A 15,867-nucleotide genomic window follows, 5' to 3' on the forward strand; every position below is an offset into this window, starting at 1 on the left:
CCACATAGTTAGTATTTTGAACTTCAGACAATGCATCGCTTTAGCAATCGAATATAAACGTGAGTATACTTCATGTTGTGTGTGTAAAGCACATTATACATATACGCAATGAATATTATAAATAGCTACCTATGAACTAGCATACATTTGAATTCAACTTAAGGTGGTTTAAAAAAATCGAATTCAACATGAAGTCCATTCAATTATTTGAATTTGATATCATGGCATTTGTAAATCATACCTAAATTATGGGGGCACCAATCTTTGCGCTGATTTTGTACATAATAGCATATGTAGTCGTGTACAAAATATATTCAAATTTAGCTCCTCCATTCCAAAATAATCGTAGTTATAATTTTCAAGTGTCAAAATTTCAAAAAGAAGCAGATAATTTAATGAGGTTTTCAAACATACAAGGTCAAATTTAACGTTGTCTATTTAGTTCAATCCTAAAAGTTCAACAGTACTCTAAACGTGAATGCTTCTGTTTCAAAATTTCGAACGAAGCGCCAAAAGAGCCTCTACTCGCCCAAAACCGCGTGAGACCAATGTTTGGTAGTACAAGGAAATTACTTTTCTAATAACTCCGACCCGTGAAACCTACCGGCCCGAGGTCCAAAGGTCTAAACCGGGGTAGGTTTGTAACTTCATCTAGACGCCACGCAACCGCCTTCGAAAAACACTCATACACAATGGCCGCCTAAGCACACATGGGCGCGGCCAAAATCACTCCCGCCCACTATTTGGGACACCTGGGATTACCATTCTACCCCCGACCTGTAGTAGGTCCGAAATTTAAGAGGGGGGCAAAGTTTCTACTTTCCTGAAATTTCAAACAAGCGCGTCCCATCTGTTCAAAAAAGCCAAAAACAAGCGCGTCCTAGACCAAAACATGGTTCTCCCTTAGCTCCCCCTTCCCCCCGCCCACCCGTCCGATTCCCCAATCATACTCCATGGGTGCAAAAACTACCGCTCCACCAACCGCGAAACCCTGGTGTCCTCGGTCCGCCACTCCATCCCACCCATCAACCGCCGCCCTCCTCCATCACGCCGGAGCCGATACCCCGACGTCGTCGTCCACCGCAACCTCAACCGCAACGTCCTCCACAACTAGTAGTTGAAGCCGAGGCCGAACCGTCCGTACCCGAGCCAGTTCAACCACGCCGTCTTGCGCCTCACCGCTGCCGCTCCAACTTTGCCATCGTCCACCGCACCGGAGTTGTTCCTACCACGCCGTCCTTCGGTGCCTTGGATCTGCTTCCCCTCTGCCAACATACGGCCACGGCAACACAGTCAACAATTTGGCCATGGGTTCATCCAAGGCTCCACCGTCCTCCAAAACATCGGTTCCCCCGGAAAAAAAAAGAAGATCACCACGACATACGGAGGAGACCACACTGGCAACCGGAAATGGTACTCCTCTTCCCTTACTCGTGCAAATCTTACATGTCTTCTTGCACGGTATTCATCCCACAGAAGACACTAGTTGACCGCTTCTTCTTGATACTAGATGTTCCTAGTAACTCATGATGCACAATGTTTCTCCTCATATACTATTTCACCTTAGCTAGAGGTCCGTCGCCTAACTGGATTTCAATTCCTAGCCAGTTGATTCCCAATTAACAGAAGCATTCCCCAGCATAATAGGCGTAGTCTGCCTATTATGCCGGGGAAGCAGCGCCTCAGTGTTTATCTTAGGGGCGTGTGGGGCCTAGAGCTACTGGCGCCAGATCTGGAGGTCGGCCGGTATTAAAGGGATGGCCTGGGGGCACTGCCAAGTATGGCGGTGGTGTGAGGTCGAGGGGAGGGCGGGGCGGCGGAGGAAGCAGTCTGGGCCGGTGGTCGCTGGCGGTTCGAGAAAGATTGTCAACAGTGACTGGCGGGAGGTAGACGAAGGCCATCTGCCCGTTCCTTATAGATCAGACGGTTCATAAAAAAATCAACTGACCTATTTATTTTCAGTCGACTGTTATCTTGATATGACCACATGTGGTGGTCTGCTAGAGGAGTACCTGCATTTCCTGTATATTACGAAATCATATAGAGTAGAATCTAATTTTTTTCCATGCAATGTTGTAGAGCTATCATATGTCTCCTATCATTTATTTTTCAGCCACCTGCTATCTGCTACTTTTACAGTGCACTAGTTATGCAGACACTTCACCCTTACTCTCACTATTGTGTTTTTATGTAAGGGTATTTCAGGCTCTGTTGCCATGAGAGAAGCAAAAAATAAAAGAGAGAAGTCGCTCCAGGATGGTACACGGATAGTCCAGACACGTTTTACCATTATAAAGGGTGCAGTGTCTGCAGATGGAGACGGTAACGTAGCTCCGGAGTTGATGACCTCGCTCGCAATGAGCCACCATCCCAGGTGCTTGCTTTAACTTCGTGGTGTCATATGTGGTTGCATGTTCCATATGGTGTCTAACTTGTATTCGAAAGGCTGAAGTTGGTCTTTATTAAGATAAGGAAAGATATTTTTACATGAACCACCATCTCGTGAGCACCTAAAGACAAATATCTAGTCAGGGCACTGGCCGAGCCAGTGACAAGCCCAGCACAGACATGCATCACCTGGAAGCCAACTAAAAAGCCACGATGGTGGCAAAGCAGCCCGCCTCCCACCAGGCTCTCAGGTCCTAGATGATCATGCTCACCACTCCAGCCGTATGTCTAGCTTGTATTGATTCCAATTTGGTTAAATTGCATCTGCATAGCTTACACATTATACCTTTGAATATGACATGCCATTCTGTTTTTGGTACATACTAGTACATCTATCTATTAACCATGTTCTTACATCAAACTAATGTTCTTGTGTATCCCTCATCAATCACTTATGATGAGGTAGTCAGGCAAGTGGACTACTGTGAGTAAAGATCCTGATTTAAAGAATGCAGCATCAGCCTCCCGACATGATTCTCAAGAAACAGCAAGGCTAGATGAAGATAGTGAACATAGCTCTGTAGTTGATTACCGCATTTCCCCTACACTAGCATCGCAGGTGCTTGCTCTAACTTGGCAGCGTGATATGTGGTTGCATGTTGCATATGGTGTCTAGAATGTAATTCTTCAAATCTGGTTAAATTGCATGTGCTATTCATCTTAGTTTGTACATTATACCTGTTAATGTGACATGCCTTCCTGTTTTTAGTACATAGTACATCTGTCTATTAAGCATGTCCTTACATAAAACTATTGTTTTTTTGTATCCCGCATCAATCAATATGACGAGACACCTTTAGTATATGCAATGTGATATTAGTTGCATCTTTCATATGATTTGTAGCATGCGCTGCTTCTAATTTGTTGAAATGCCATTTATGATGGGACGCTTTTAACTTGCCAAAGTCATATTGGTTGCATCTTTCATGTGGTGTCTATCTTGCATTGCTTCTTATTTGTTGGAATGGTTTCTGCTTAGTTTACACAAACAATTGTGAATATGCCATGCCATCCTGTTTTTTGTACATATTCCATCCTGGTATCATGTGTTTGCCTTACATCAAAGTAGTGATTGTTAGTATCATGCACGAATGAGTTCTGAAGAGAGAATTTTATTGCCTTTTCTTGTCGGTTTTACTTGACAATTCAAAATCAATAAAGTGGAAGGAAGTTAGCAAGGTAGTGGATAAAGGTGCTCCTTCCAAACGGAGGGCCTCTACAGATTCTACTCCTCCACCCCCCCAAGATGATTTGCAAGACAACACATGCATAGACACTCAAGATAGCTGTGTTGATGATGAGAACGTCTCCCCTAGTGCTCCATCACAGGTGCTCCCTCTAACTTGGCACTATTATATGTGGTTGCATGTTACGTATGATGTCTAGCTTGTATTGCTTCTAATTTTGTTGAATTCCATCTGCTTACTTTACGCATTATACTTGTGAATAAGACATGTGTTCCTATTTCTAGAACATACAATATTTGTCTATCACACCATGTTCTTACATCAAATTACTATTGTTGTGTAACCTGCAACAATCACTTATCATAAGACACGTTTGACTTGGGAGTGTGATATAGGTTACATCTCACATTCTTTTCTAGCTTGTAATAGTAATTTGTTGAAATGGCACTTATGACGAGACAGTTTTAACTTGGTAGAGTGATATCCGTTGCATCTTTCATATGGTGTCTAGCTTTCATTGCTTCTAATTTGTTGAAATGCCTTCTCCTTAGGTTACACATCATAAGCTGTGAATATGCAATGATGTGAATATGCAATGGCACTAATGAGGAGAGACCTCTAACTTGGTAGTGTGATGTTGTTTGCATCTTGCATATGATTTATTTCTTGTACCGCTTCACATTTGTTTAAATGCCATTTATGATGATACACTGTTAACTTGGCAGAGCGAGATGTGTAGCATCTTTCATATGGTGTCTACCTTCCATTGCATTGCTTCTAATTTAGTGAAATGTCTTCTCCTTAGTTTACACATCACAATTCTGGTTATCTCATGTCGTCCTATTTTTCGTACATATTACATCCTCCTATCATGTGGTTGTCTAACATCAAAGTTCAGTTCGTCTGTATCACACATCAATTTGTTCTGAAGAACTAATTTTTTATTCATTTTTCTTGTTAGCTTGACTTAACATGGCACAGAGAAAGAGGAAGCAACACAGAATGACAGGGAATGGGAAGCGGAAGAATCCTGCAGATTCTGCTGGTACTGATGCTGCAATAGAAGGTCAAAGTCCAGCGGAAAATTCTACAAACAGGGTATCCCGTGTGACATGAGCTCCAGAACAAGCCAAACAGAAACAAATAACTGCCACCGAACAAGCAGAAACAACCCTAGTTGTTACAACATCTTCCACAGTACCACCAGCTGCACGAGCTACTCGTTTGTCAACTCAGCTAGCAGCACATTCCCAAGCTCCCTTGCCACCTGACACTACTTCCGAAGCACTCTTGACACATGATGAGTTGGCAAGATCAAATGAACTTTGTGAGCTTCAACAGTAAGAAGGTAGTTGCTGGAGTCAAGTTACAGTTGCATGCTTCTTTATATGTAGTCTCACAGTTTGATGTACACTAACACTTCCTATGTTCATTGTTGGACTAGCACCTAGGCGCAAGAGGAAACAAGCATCAGGGATAATGCTCGATAGGTTAACTAAATCTAGAGGAGGAAGAATGGAGATCCATTTCGAGGCAGGTTTAAAAAGGCCACGTGATGCTACAGAGTTAGCCAAGTTAGTATCAGAGGCAGTGGTTGCCGTTAGGTGTCCTGTATGTATCCTCCCAACATGGATTCAGTATAGGAATGACAAAGACGAAACCATTTCAACACCTTCCTCGACCATTTATCTGCAAGTATGGTTATGTATGGAAACTAGTAATATCGTCTTGCACTGTCCCATACCTTTTAGGTTGCTGATAATGAGACTCCCATAATTTCCAATAGATGAGGTTCAAGTTGGATAGCCAAGATGATGCAACCAGACAAGCTTGCACCCATGTTTTCAAGTCTGCTTTGCGATAGTATCGGTATAACTTGAGGAAAACTCACTTTGAAGGCAAGGCTAACAGTGAACTTGCCCAAACATCTCCAGTGGAAAATATATCGGATGAAGACTAGAGAGGCCTCATTAAACACTGGTCTGATCCGAAGTATCAGGTACATTATATATATGTGATCAGATCACATGTTGAAGTCCTATTTACGCATGTGCCACACAAATCTATCTTCTTGTAGGTGAACTGTTCAAAGAACAAGGCCAGCCGTATGAAAGTGAAATTCAAACAGACGACATGATCTCGTAGCTATATTGCACACTCCGAGGCTCTTGTAATTAGCTGCTATTTCACTCTTTTCGTTGTACCATATTATCAGATCTATATTGAATTGTTCCAAATGTAGAGGAAAGCCCGCAAGGACCAAAAAGTACCTGAACCAAATGATGTGGAAATCTTCAAGGACTATCACACCAGCAAGAAGAAGGGCATGACTACACCAGTCAAAGCCGCTGTTGTAAGTCCTTAATCCTCATGCCTTTTAACTACTACTTACTCTGACTTGTGCCTTGAACTGCATGGTTTGCAGCCAATGTCTATTACTCTTTTCAATTTTATACACAATTGTCTTAGCGTATCATTGCACCTTACAAGGTTTAAAAGAGAGGAGTGATGTTCCTTTGATCTTGACCTGTAATCTAGTTCCGTGTGGACTTGCCCACACAACGTTACAATTGCCTATTTGTCTGTTCTCAGTTGTTTTATGATATGAATGATGGCATACTATGCTTACCGTATTATAAACTTTGTCTCTTTATCCTTAGATGTCAATACAATGTGAAGAAATAGACAATACATTAGCGATGGTACATGGTCATATGTTTGGATCCTGGATTTATTATGTACTTTTCAATAAAACACAACTAATATTTTACATGGGTTCACCGGAATAAGTTTTGTATATAGACCAACGCTATTTTGTTTGGTTTTGCTGCCTCCTTAATATCTTCTGTTCTGGTACTAATAATGTAAAAACTCAATTTTTCAGCAAGCTATGGAACAAACGGTGGAACCACCACCTTCTGAAGGTGACGAGGCAACTATAACCGCAATGTCAGCTCTTGCTGCAGTGGGTCAGTACCTGTCCACTAACAGTGCCAAAAGCACGTTCCTGCGTAATACTAGGTTGGTTGTTAAGGCAATCTCGTCCAAACTGCCTCATGATCAAGATATGCAAGCTCAAAACAATGTTATATCTGCGCTCCAGACACAAGTCCATTCCCTAACAGAGACTCTTTATGAAACAATGAGAGGCATTGTTCGATGTCGTCAAGATATGCATGGTTTTGAAACCAGATTATCAGACATTTGCTATGTTGTTCAGGAGCCTAGGAGAAATGAAGGCGAAGGTTATGGTGCTCCATCGGACAATACAACATGAAAACATAACAATCAGGTCAAATGAACTGAGCTTCTGAACGTCTGGTGGTGCATTTATCTGCTAGATTGTTAACTTTTATGCCAACCTTCCTTTTGTTTTATAGTTGTAATTCATTTTGGGGCGATACAAAGTTTGTTCTTAATGTGCAGCCACCAGCTAAAGAAAACAACAACCATTTTTGTAGAGTGTAGGGCGTTCCCTATATTTGCACCGGTGGCGATTGATGCCGAGTGGATGTAATCCGTGCAATCGCCTTAATAGCCTCGCGTTAGTTTCGGGCTTATTTATTTCCTAGTCTTATTTTTCCCTGGATTGCTATTGGCCACAACCATGTGCCATATACGGACCGTGGTAACCTTGACCCTGCTACGGGTCGTAAGATCCATGGGTCTCCTACAGGCCGTCGATAAATGGGCCTCCAACAGGGCCGTAGAATCGGTGGGCCTCGAGCCGTCGGATAAATGGGTCTACATGGGATGTAAACGGGTGTAATTGGCATCGGCCCAGCACGGTAACGGGCCATTAACAAGCCGGAGGACAGCAAAGGCTTAATTTTGTCACAGGCATGACGGGTCGTTAATGAGCCAGAATATAGGACGGGCTGGAAACGGCGTGATAACCCACAAGTATAGAGGATCAATTGTAGCCTCTTTCAATAAGTAAGAGTGTCGAACCCAACGAGGAGCTAAAGGTAGAACAAATATTCCCTCAAGTTCTATCGACCACCAATACAACTCTATGCACGCTTAACGTTCGCTTTACCTAAAACAAGTATGAAACTAGAAGGACTTTGTAGGTGTTGTTGGATAGGATTGCAAGAATATAAAGAGCATGTAAATATAAACTAGGGGCCATTTAGATAAAGAAGCAATAAAGTTAGTATAGCGAGTGTGGAAAAGTGGTGGTAGGAGTTGTGAAATTGTCCTTAAGCAATTGACTACTTTACAAGACCGATAACAAGTTTTATGTGGGAGAGGCCACTGCTAGCATGTCATCCCTGACTTGGAATTCTATGCACTTATGATTGGAACTATTAGCAAGCATCCGCAACTACTAACTTTCATTAAGGTAAAACCCAACCATAGCATTAAGATATATTGGTCCCCCTTCAATCCCGTATGCATCAATTTCTATGCTAGGTTGAAGCTTCTGTCACTCTTGCCCTCCAATACATAGTCCTATCAACATACAACTGACAACTGACCCTATCGTGTGATCCACGCGCGCGCTCATATGATAGGCACCAAAGGACAGAAACATAACCACAAGCAAATTAAACCAATCATAGCAATTCACCAATTACCGAAAGGACAATGAAAATCTACTCAGACATCATAGGATGGCAACACATCATTGGATAATAATATGAAGCATAAAGCACCATGTTCAAGTAGAGGGTACAGCGGGTTGCGGGAGAGTGAACCGCTGTAGATAGATGGGGGAAGGTGATGGAGATGTTGGTGAAGATGACGGAGGTGTTGGTGTAGATCACGATGATGATGATGGCCCCGACGGTGTTCCGGCGCCACCGAGAGAGAGGGGGAGAGAGCCCCCCTTCTTCTTCTTCTTCTTCCTTCACCTTCTCCCTAGATGAGTGAAGGGTTTCCCTTATGGTCCATGGTCTCCATGGCGTGGGAGGGGCGAGAGCCCCTCCGAGATTGGATATGTCTCTCTGTCTCTCTCTGTTTCTGCGCTCTCTGGATTCTGGCCTTTCACCGTTTCATATATTCTCGAAGACCCGTAACTCCGATTGGGTTGAAATTTGGACACGATCTCTATTCGGATATTAGCTTTATTGGGGCGAAAGAAGGCACCAACCGCCTTACGGGGTGTCCATGAGGGTTAGGGGCGCGCCCCCTGCTTCGTGGGCCCCTCGAGCATTGTCCCGCGTTGATTCTTCTTCCCAAAAATCATAAATATTCCAAAAAAATCTCCGGCAGTTTTTATCCCGTTTGGACTCCGTTTGATATGGGTTTTCTGGAAAACAAAAAACATGCAACAAACAAGAACTGGCACTGGGCATTGGATCAATATGTTAGTCCCAAAAATAGTATAAAAAGTTGCCAAAAGTATGTAAAAGTTGTAGAATATTGGCATGGAACAATAAAAAATTATAGATACGACGGAGACATATCACGGCGCAACAGGTTAACAGGCCAGGAACGGGCCGACTCTTGCCACGGGCCGAATTTGGCACACTAGGAGAACATGCCAGTAAAGGGCCGGAAGTAATCGAGGGCCGGAAAGGAGTCCAAGAACGTATGGCCTGTTAGTAGGCCGAAAGCTAACACGGGCTGGAACAGCCCATGTGAAGCATGGGCCGTTAACGGGAACAAACAAATTTACTGTTCATTATGGGCTAGAGTCACCGTGGGCCTCTACAGGGCCTAAAGATACGAAGGCCTCGTATGGGCCAAAAGACGTCGTGGGCCATACATGGGCCGAAAGTGAAACGAGATGGTGTTATATTTGACGGCCGACATGACGTTGTTGGGCCGATTTCGGTTAGGCCCTAATGGGCCATGAGTTACTGGGCCGTAAAATGGGCTATTTGTGAAGAGACCGTTAACAGGCTTTTCATGGGCTGGCCCGCTACCTTTTGACCAAGTCAAACGGGCCAGCCTTTGTAAGCTAAAATGGGCCAGTGGTGGGCCGTCGCACGTGTCGACATATCATAGGTGCCTATCTGACCCATTGACAAGGTGACACATGTTTCCTCCGGCCAATCAGAATTTTAGACATGGAAATTTCCAATTGATCCGGGCTGTTAACGGGTTATCGGATCCAAAACCCGACCCGATTGCTTAACGGTGCCCCATTATGGTGGATGCCACGTGTCGGTCACCCTTGACTAAAGCACTTCAGTGATGCATGATTTATCGAGATGGAAGTGGACACTTCCGTGATGATAATTTTGGTAATGTCATGGAACACTTCTACGACAGCACATATATGACTATCTTGATTCTGTCATAGAATCGTCATGGATGTACATGAATGACAAAAAACGCGACCTACTGTGACAAACACGTATCATCGCGGAAGTGTATTTTTTTTGTAGTGAGAGGGGCACCTGGGTGAGCACAAACCCACCAGGGCGCGCCCCCTGTCCTGGCGCACCCAGGTGGGTTGTCCCCACCTGGTGGCCCCGCAGATGACCGGCCTGATATTATAAAATGACATATTCCTAGAAAAATATAAGGGAGAAAGAATTATCATGATCCACGAGATGGAACCGCCGCCAAGCCCTGTTCTTCCTCGGGAGGGCAAATCTGGAGTCCGTTTGGGGCTCCGGAGAGGGGGATCTTTGTTCTTCGTCATCACGAACCCATCTCCATTGCCAATTCCATGGTGCTCCCCACCGGGAGTGAGTAATTCCTTTGTAGGATCACTGGTCGGTGAGGAGTTGGATGAGATTCATCGTGTAATCGAGTTAGTTTTGTTAGGGCTTGATCCCTAGTATCCACTATGTTCTTAGATTGATGTTGCAATGACTTTGCTATGCTTAATGCTTGTCACTTTGGGCCCGGGTGCCATGAACTCAGATCTGAACCGCTTATGAATTCATCATTATATCCAGGTTTTAGATTCGATCTTGCAAGTTATAGTCACCTACTATGGTTATGATCCGACAACCCCGGAGTGACAACAACCGGGCCCACTCTCGGTGATGACCGTAGTTTGAGTTCATGTATTCACTATGTGTTAATGCTTTGTTCCGGTTCTCTATTAAAAGGAGGCCTTAATATACCTTAGTTTCCAATATGGACCCCGCTGCCACGGGAGGGTCGGACAAAAGATGTCATGCTTGTTTTTTGATAAAGCACGTATGACTATTTACGGAATACATGCCTACATTATATCGATGAATTGGAGCTAGTGCCGTATCGCCCTACGTTATAACTGTCACATGATGAATATCATCCAATAAGTCACCGATCCAGTGCCGACGAATTTATCCTATATTGTTCTTGCTAAGTTACTATCGTTGCTACTGCTATCGTTACTGCTACAATATCACTTCTATCACTATTACCATTACTGTTGCTGATGTCACTACTACTAAAACTATCAAACTACTTTGCTACTGATCACTTTGTTGAAGATAATTAATCTCCAAGTGTGGTTGAATTGACAAATCAGCTACTAATGATGCCATGGACCTAGGGTAGGTTCATAGTCCTGTCCTATACGCCCTACCCAAGGTCACTACCAAAGAATCAAGGACATTCAAAGTATAGCAAGAAATATCGACTAAAGTAGCCATGGAGTGCAATACACTCGACCAGTCACCTCACTCGGATACCCCGAATCTCACTCGACCAAGATGAAGTCATTCGACCAAACAGGAAACCACTCAGAGTACAGAAGACCTAGAGTCACTCAGGATGGCAATGGTTAGGCATTCACTCCGTAGTCTTAAATATCATTAATAGCACTTTATAGCTGGCGTTACCAGTAACGTCATGTCTTAATGTACATTGAACCCTGTAACGTGGGACGGCTAGGGTCCTGGCGCACTCTATATAAGCCACCCCCTCCTCTGGGACAAGGGTTCGCACCCCCTGTAACACACACACACCCATATTCCAGTCGACCGCCTCAGGGCTTCGAGACGTAGGGCTTTTACCTCCTCCGAGAGGGGCCTGAACTCGTAAACTCGTGTGTACAATCTCACCATAGCTAGGGCCTTGCCTCCTCATACGTACCCCCTACTCTTATTGTCAGACTTAGTACCACGACAGTTGGCGCCCACCTTGGTGCAAAGCGTCTTGGCAACTTCCGACGAAGTTGCATTTTTTCTGATCTTCATCAACATGGTTTATGGCGGTGGTTTGGTCATGGGCCACGAGTTCCGACTCGGCGCGCTCACTTTTGTCGCCGATGACTCCGCCTGGCTCCAAGAAGCCCTCCTTGATGCCGAGGCTCTTCCGATCTGCGAGGCGTCACACTTCCATGCGAGTGCCTGCGGTGTTCTTCTACGACAGTTGTCGACTCCGTATCGGTCGACCCTCACATCGTATGCTCATTCCGCTGGACGTCGCTGCAATCGATCCGGTCGGTAGCGGCTCTAGCGATGGGTAAAGCATGTGGTGGCCTGTCAGACGGCCACCACTCATGTCGCGGCGATCGAGCCCAGGGATTTTCTCTGCGGTCCAGTCGACTGGCTCTGAGGATACTCTTTCCGAGCGCGGGAGCTGCGACCCCGTGGCAGAAGTTCTCATGGTCGACCATGTCGCACCCCACCCGGGTTTCATGGAAACGGCGGCAACAACAACGGTGATGGCCCGTCATAAGACCACGATGAGTACGAGCCCCAACCTCTCAATTCTCAATAGAGGGAAGAGTTGCACCGCCGCAACGTTGACGCGCTCCAGACCGCCATCGCGGGGGAGATCGATGAGGCTCGGGTCTTGGAGGCTATGCGCCTGGACATGTTGGCTGAGCGCACGCATCTGGAGAACCTCCAACATTCTCTCGACGAATGCACCCTTCGACTGATCCCTGAGTCCAGTCGATGACAACGACAGTTGTTTCCGCCTGAATCCCAGTTATATCGCACTCTGATCCAGAATCTTACAGCTGCTGCACGTGTAGCAGAGTCTATTCAGCCGTCCCATTCAGAAGCTAGAAGGGGCTTGGAGCAGATCCGAGCGCTGCTCCGAGCAGCAGGAGAGAAAAACTCTGCCATTTCTCAATCGTGCAACAGGATCCACAACAGGTCAGCAAGGGCAGATGCAGTTCAGTCGGCGCACAACCCTGGGTCACCTTTGCGGCGTGAATATCATGATCGCCATCGAGATCGATTCCTGGGAAGAGCCCATGGAGAATTTGATCATGGATATGCCCATGGCAACCACCGTCGAGTGCCTTCGCCCCCTCCGAGGGACGGGTCATACGCGGCCCGGCGGTATGACGACAGGCGTGCGTATGGTAATGACCGCAGAGTTCTAGTTGACCCAAGAAAGCCTGGGTTCGACACAAGGTCAGTCCTTGTACAAGATTTGGTCGACCGGAACAGAGCATTCAGAGAAGGGGTGGATAGAGATCGATCCAGTGGAAGTAGAGTGCACGTTTCCGGCCCCGAGTGCTTCGGAAAAGCCATCCGAGCAGAGAACCCTCACAACTTCAGGTTGGCGACGGGCGTATGTAAGTTCACTGGACAGTCGAAGCCCGACACTTGGTTGGAGGATTATCGAGTGGTTGTGCACATCGGTGGTGGCAATGATGAGGTGGCCATGAAATACCTCCCTTTGATGCTTGAGGGTTCTGCCAGGACATGGTTGAATCAGTTGGCCCCTGGAAGCATTTTCAATTGGGAAGAATTGGCCCGAGTGTTTACCAAAACATTTGAGGGCACCTGCAAGAGACCTGCTAGTTTGACAGAATTGCAGCATTGTGTGCAGAAATAGAATGAGACTTTGAGAGTCTATATCCAGAGGTGGACTACCCTTCATCACATAGTGGAGAATGTCTCAGAACACCAAGCAGTTTGTGCCTTTAAAGAAGGCGTTCGCTACAGAGAGCTCAATCTAAAGTTCGGTCGGACCGGAGATATGTCTCTGACTCGGATGATGGAGATTGCCACTCAGTACCCTAACGGCGAAGAAGAGGACCGCGTTTGGAGCGGCAAGAACAAATCAGTCGCCCAGGATACCGGAGGAGGGAACTCTAGTCGGAAGCAGAAATGAAAAGCTGAGGCTGTGGGCCCCGCCGAGGCAACGGTTTTGAATCAAGGGAAGTTCAAGGGGAAGCCTAAAGGGTCCTGGACCCCTAAGAAAGTGAAAGATCAAGCGGGAAATGATGTGCTTGATTTACCGTGTCATATACACACCAAAAAGGATGAAGAGGGAAATCTGATTCTTCCCAAGCATACCACTCGATAGTGTCGACTCCCGATTTAGAGGTTCCGAGCGAGCCAACCCAGTGAAAAGGACAAAGAGTCTGATAAGGAGGAGGACAAAGAGGAAGATGGTGGTTACCCCAATGTTAATGCCACTTTGGTGATTTTTGCTGACCTCGAGAGCAAAAGTCGACTGAAAGTTATTAACAAAGAAGTAAACATGGTTGCTCCGGCAACGCCAAGATATTTGAAATGGTCAAAAAACCCTATTACATTCGACCAGTGTGACCACCTAGCACATATTGCTACCCCTAGGTGGCAAGCGTTGGTGGTCGACCCAGTCGTTGGGGGCACCCGACTGACCAAGGTTTTGATGGACGGTGGCAGTGGATTGAATATATTGTATGCTAAGGCCCTCCGAGGGATGGGCATTCCGATGTCCAAGCTCAATGAGAGCAACATGAGATTCCATGGTGTCATCCCAGGAAACAAAGCCGACTCACTCGGTCAGATCACTCTTGATGTGGTTTTCGGTGATTCAAAGAATTACCGCGAGGAAAAGTTAACGTTTGAGGTGGTGGATTTTGACAATGCCTATCATGTCATTCTAGGCAGACCTGCTTATGCTTGTTTCATGGCTCGACCGTGTTATGTGTACCTCAAGTTGAAGATGCCTGGCCCCAATAGCGTGATCACATTCACTAGAAATTGGCAGAGAGCAGAAGATTGCCTCCAAAAGGGCTCAAAGATCGCCAATGAACAAATGGCAACAGTAGAAATGCAAGAGTCCCAAAAGAATACATATCCGTGTGATTTGTTGCGTGCCAAGAGCATGCTCCTAGGGGGATAGACTGGTAGGAAAAGACCATCGCTCGTCCCCGACCGCCACTCATAAGGAAGACAATCAATAAATAATTCATGCTCCAACTTCATCACATAACAGTTCACCATACGTGCATGCTACGGGAATCACAAACTTCAACGCAAGTATTCCTCAAATTCACAACTATTCAACTAGCATGACTCTAATATCACCATCCTCATATCTCAAAACAATTATCAAGCATGAAATTGATCATAGCATCCAATTCACTTTCTATGATAGTTTTTATTATACCCAACTTGGATGCCCATCATATTAGGACCAATTTTGTAACCATAGCAAATACCATGCTGTTCTAAAAGACTCTCAAAATAATATAAGTGAAGCATGAGAGATCAATAATTTCTACAAAATAAAACCACCGCCGTGCTCTAAAAAGATATAAGTGAAGCACTAGAGCGAAATTGTCTAGCTCAAATGATATAAGTGAAGCACATAGAGTATTCTAATAAATTCCGAATCATGTTGTGTCTCTCTCAAAAGGTGTGTACAGCAAGGATGATTGTGGTAAACTAAAAATCAAAGACTCATATCATACATGACGCTCCAAGCAAAACACATATCATGTGGTGAATAAAAATATAGCTCCAAGTAAAGTTAAGGATAAACAAAGGCGAAAGAGGGGATGCCTTCCGGGGCATCCCCAAGCTTAGGCTTTTGGTTGTCCTTGAATTATCTTGGGGTGCCATGGTCATCCCCAAGCTTAGGCTCTTGCCACTCCTTATTCCATAGTCCATCAAATCTTTACCCAAAACTTGAAAACTTCACAACACAAAACTCAACAGGAAATCTCATAAGCTCCGTTAGTGCAAGAAAGAAAAACCACCACTTAAGGTACTGTAATGAACTCATTCTTTATTAATATTGGTGTTAAACCTAGTGTATTCCAACTTCTCTATGGTTCATACCCCCCGATACTAGCCATAGATTCATCAAAATAAGCAAACAACACATAGAAAACAGAATCTGTCAAAAACATAACAGTCTGAAGTAATCTCTAACTCTCGAATACTTATGTAACTCCAAAAATTCTGAAATAAATTTATGGACCTGAGTAATTTGTCTATTGATCATATGTAAAAACAATAAACCTAAAAACACTCTCCAGTAAAAAAAGGGTAGCTAATCTCGTGAGCACAAAGGTTTCTGTTTTTATAGCAAGATCATAAAGACTTCACCCAAGTCTTCCCAAAGGTTCTATTTGGCACAAACACTAATTAAAACATAA

This window comes from Triticum aestivum, chromosome 1B (assembly GCF_018294505.1).
Source record: "Triticum aestivum cultivar Chinese Spring chromosome 1B, IWGSC CS RefSeq v2.1, whole genome shotgun sequence".
NCBI classification, from domain to species: Eukaryota; Viridiplantae; Streptophyta; class Magnoliopsida; order Poales; family Poaceae; genus Triticum; species Triticum aestivum.